Source organism: Onychostoma macrolepis, chromosome 05 (assembly GCF_012432095.1).
Source record: "Onychostoma macrolepis isolate SWU-2019 chromosome 05, ASM1243209v1, whole genome shotgun sequence".
NCBI lineage: Eukaryota > Metazoa > Chordata > Actinopteri > Cypriniformes > Cyprinidae > Onychostoma > Onychostoma macrolepis.
Window position 1 is genome coordinate 45,128,008 of NC_081159.1, and position 5,000 is coordinate 45,133,007.

At 38.5% G+C, this 5,000-nt stretch overlaps 1 pseudogene; it reads left to right on the forward strand.

Annotated features, from left to right (window-relative positions):
• The first annotated feature begins 4,973 nt into the window (after positions 1-4,973).
• LOC131540833 (uncharacterized) overlaps positions 4,974-5,000 on the forward strand; it is a 3,600-nt pseudogene continuing 3,573 nt past the window's right edge.

Here is a 5,000-nt window from a genome sequence, read left to right on the forward strand (position 1 = left end):
ATTTTTCTCCATATCAGTATGGTACATTTAATGTTACTATAATCCAAAAAGTAGACAGAATACATTAGCCTAAAATGAGTAACCTACATTATGTTACTATTACTAAAATGCATCATGTAATCAGTAACAGAGTTTGTAATTACTCAGCTCAGCACTAGAGTTTTTACTGTTGAGGGGAAACTAAATAGGCTACAAAAATGTCAGTATTGGGGTACAAGTGTAATAAATATTAAATATCGTGTTCCTGCCTATTTTAATCTTATCTTTGGCTTATATAAATGATTAAACCTTTTTTTTTAGGTTCATCTGCAAAACCAGTCTTGTCGATTGAATATTAATGTAGCGTTGCACCCCTGATAGCACACATACATCTCAGAGACATTATTATTTGATGTCTGCATTTACGGGGCCATAATGACATCATCACATGGCACAGCTGATTGGTTCTCTCCTGTATCGGTAGCCAATGAGCTCGCTGCTCAACATTTAAACACTCAGCAGTGTTTGCTGTAGCAGCACACTTCAGAAACCCTCCACCTTCCCCAGCTCCACCTGTATAGGTATTTCTCACATGCTCACAGCAGCATGTTGTGGATGTATTGGCAGCAGTAAGTCTCGGTACTTGCTCTGCCGCAGCAGCAGCGTAGCGGATCTATTCCACCAAGACCAAATACATTAACATCGTCATGTACATTACCATCCCAATCCCTCCGAGAGCTGTCATGACAGAACTGTATCTCAGTTCCAAGCCTGCATGGCGTGTCCGAGACCATGCAACTCATATGCAGTAGAGGACATGAATCCAACATTATTATTATTTATTGTTTTTTCTTTCTTTCTTTTTTTCTCTTTAGTCTTATTTAAATGTTCTTTCTGTTCCTTGCGTGTTTGCACACACTTGCATTCTGATTTACATAAGGTAAAGGCCTGGTTAATGAATATTGATTACTTGACTAGATTAGCACAATAACATTTAATGTGGTAATTAAATACATTCTCAATAGTGTCCTTTTACAAAAGAAGGACCTTTTAAACTACGAAAACCTGGACATTGGCTTTAAACATTCAGATAAAAGGGAAGGCAAAATATACAACACATAGAAAACTCTGACTTTGTAAGTTGTTGCAATGAAATATATACAGAAACACAGCATCCTTTATGTGATTTAATTATAAAACATGCAAAAAATATTTTAGAGGACAGAGTCTCCAGACGTCCATCACTGTTCACTTCTCTTTGAACTCTGCGTCAAACATGATCTGCTGGATCTGCATCTTGACGGCGGCTCTTTTCTGCGGCGTCAGTCTTTTGAGGGCAGGGACGTAACTCAGGAGGAACAGCTCGTCCTCGTCGAAGGCTCGCTTGGCCTTGAGGTTGCAGGCGGAGGCTGATGGCGTTCTCATGTGTATCTGCTCCTCAGGAGACTCCAGCTGCTCCGGAGCCTCGGCGTCACCGGGATGCTTCTTCTCTCTGACGTGAGCGTCCAGAAACGACAGGGTTTCTCTGTAATGCAAGCGCCGGCCGCCTTCTTCCCCCCTTAGCTTGCATTCCACCACTGCAGGGAAAAAATCATATTAGAAAATGATACAGCTGTTTATTCTCCAAACAATTATCTAGAAATACTCAAAAAAACAATTACACTGTAAAGAAAAAAAGTAAGTTCTTTTCAAGTTGCAAACAAAGGTTATTGGAGTAGCCTACGTTCTACAAGAAAATACCGTCCCAGTTTTAAAATGTCACATCTTATTTGTGAAATTCAACAATTTCTGAGTCAAAACTGTTTCAACAACTTTTTTTTTTTTTTTTTTTCTCAGTGTACCCTGATATTAGTTTTTAATTAAGGGAAAACATACAAAATAAAAGATTTTTACTGGCATTGATTTCATGAACATCCATGGAGTCTTTCCATTGTCTTTATAATTGAAAAAAGGTGCTTTAGATTATTAAAATGTTTTTCACACTAAGAAAAGATGGTTTTAGGAACTGATCACTGAAAGGTTCACCAAAACGGTCCTTCTATATGGCATCACTGTGAAAACCACCTTCATTTTAAAGAGTGCATATTCTAATATTTACAATGCATGAACTTATGAATATTATTTTATGCAGTAATTCCGTGCACGATACATTCTACACTAGCACTGTAAACTGAGCGTATAATATCGCAGCGTAGCGCGTAATGTTGACGCACTGACCGGAGAGACCGATGGACGCGGCGACCTCGCGCCACGCTTTCACGCGCCGCTCCGCGCTGCGATAATCGTGCAGCGACGCGTTATAAAGCAGCGGATAAGCGCAGACGCTCTGGATGAATTCCTCCGCCTCAGCCATTGAGTTCACCGAGCCGCGGAGGAGACGCGCTGTTTAGATCGTATTTCCGGAAGTGCACGGCGCGTCAGTAACGCGCGACTCACGCATCGCAACCGATTGGTAGATCACAGTTCGGTAGCGGATTAAAAGTGGAAGAAAACACTTTGCTACGAATCAGATCCAGCTCTGGTTTGATCATTTGATTCATAAAAATCTTCAGATTTTGAGAGCAGAAGATAAAAACACATCTTCACAATACTGATGCTATGTAGTTATATAGCCTAACTATAGTTATATAGAGAGTTATAGAGAAAAAAGAGATATAACGAGTTCAGATGCAAAAGCCTCTCTCTGATTCCTGAGACACGGGATAAAACATGTCCAGCGATTGTAACTGCTATTAGGTTTAAAAATAAAAATATTTTCAATTGTAAATGTTATGGGGGATTCATAATAGAATGCATTTGACACAATTATCCCCTTCAATTTAATCTTATCATTATGTGAAATCGTATTGTCTTCTCACTGCATCTAAAACAGTGTGTCCACAGAGAAGGGTTCAATCCTTCATATGCTATAAAATAGATAAAAACATTTTTTAATGATGAAAAAGACCATGTTTTATCAAAAGCAACACTTATAATATCTCATATCAAAGCAAGGTTGTTTTTCAGTGACACATGCATGTTTCATAAGATATCAAAGTTGTGTCCCCAGTTTTTGACAGGCTCTGGTCAGTTTTATAGTTTTAGAATATTTTAGTATATGTTAATATTTCCTGTGTCACAACCATGATATGTCAACAACATCCTCCAATTTCTGAGGAAATTATTTGAAATATTTAGATCATTTTATTCTCCTGAAGCAGGGTCCATTAGCATCTAGCATCAACAGAAAAGAAAAAATGGCTATACATGAACTCCATTCGTTTTATGAAAGAAATGCCAAATTTGTCAACACCGTCAGATTTTGTGTTTCAATAATATATCAAAATGTGACACTTGAATAAAAGCTTTATAAACAATAACATACTCACTGTTTGTTGTGTTTGTTTTAATTGATTGATTCAATGTATTTGATAGTTAAAATGACTACAAATTCAGGTTTTCATCACCACCGTCAGATGTGTCGCCTCCGTCAGTTGAATATTTTGATAATATTTCATTATGATATTTTAGATTTGTTTTGGAATTGTTTGTCACATGTGAAAGTGTATATTATATTTGAAGCCATGATGATGGATAATGTTACCTAAAGGAAGCATGTAGATGATGAAGAGTAAAGGTCCGAGAACAGAACCCTGAGGAACACCGTGAGAGACAGGAGCAGTAGAGGACTTAGCCTGATGGACACAGATGTAATGCTGGCGGTCAGACAGGTAAGAAATGAACCAAGACATGTCCAGAAATACCAAGAGTCGTGAGATTAGAATACTGTGAGAGATTGTGTCAAAAGCAGAGGAAAGATCTAACAGAATTAAAACGCTAATAAAGTCAGGAGGTCATTGACAACCTTAAGAAGTGCTGTGAAGTGTGCGAAAACTGGACTGAAAACATTCAAAGAGGTTATGAGATGACAAATACGACTGAAGTTGAGCACCAACAACTTTTTCAAATAGCTTTGAAAGAAGCGGATGATTTGAGATCGGTCTGTAGTTGGCCGTATCAGAAGGGTCAAGGCCGGGTTTCTTTAAGACTGATGTTACAGCTGCAGTTTTTAATTCAAGAGGAACAGCAGCAGCACGGAGAAGCTGAGAAATGAGAAGTGAAATAGGCAGCGAGATAACAGCTGGAGAGTTTTTGAGTAGAAAAGTAGAAGCAAGATCAAGATGACAGAAAGATGGATTTGATTTCTGGAGTAGCTCAGAGATGTAAGCAGGGGTTGGAGGTCAAAATCAGCAGGTGCAACATCGGAGGGGAAGTCATGTGAGTGGACAGGGCAGTTCATCGTTGGAAAGAGATCATATATGCGATTTATTTCACAGATCTTGTGTGTAAGATACTAATAAATAACTTTTTCTGTAATTATTTTACTTTTTACATTTGCATATTTAGTCATTTAACAGATGCTTTTATCCAAAGTGACTTACAAATGAGGACAATAGAAGCAATCAAAGCCAACAAAAGAGTAATAATATGCAAGTGCTTTGTTAAACCAGCGCAGAACACATAACAAGGTTCATATAGCCTACACACACACACACACACACACACACACACACACACACACACACACACACACACACACACACACACACACACACACACACACACAACAAAAAGAAAACAAGTAGGCCTAGATAGAATAGAAAAATAGAAAAAGCTAGTGTCTTTTTTTTTTTTAAAGAAAACAAGCAGTTAGAAAACGAATAGAGTGTTAGATGGTCAAGTCAAGATCAAATAGAATTAGAATAGAGTGCAAGAGTTAGAGAGTCGAATAAAGATGGAAGAGATGTGTTTTTAGCCGTTTCTTGAAGATTTTTCAAACTGATTGAGACTTAAAGAGTACTGCAAGAAAAAGGTGAGGATCGTATTATTGTGTGTTCTGCAGCGGATAAACAAACTCGATCAGGAGCTTTTGACTGACGCTTGTTGTTTGTGACGCGACGCTCCGCTTAGTCCCGCCCACAGCGAAATCCGATTGGTCCAAAATCCCGCCGTGACGTCCCGCTTCTGCGGAAAACGCGCGT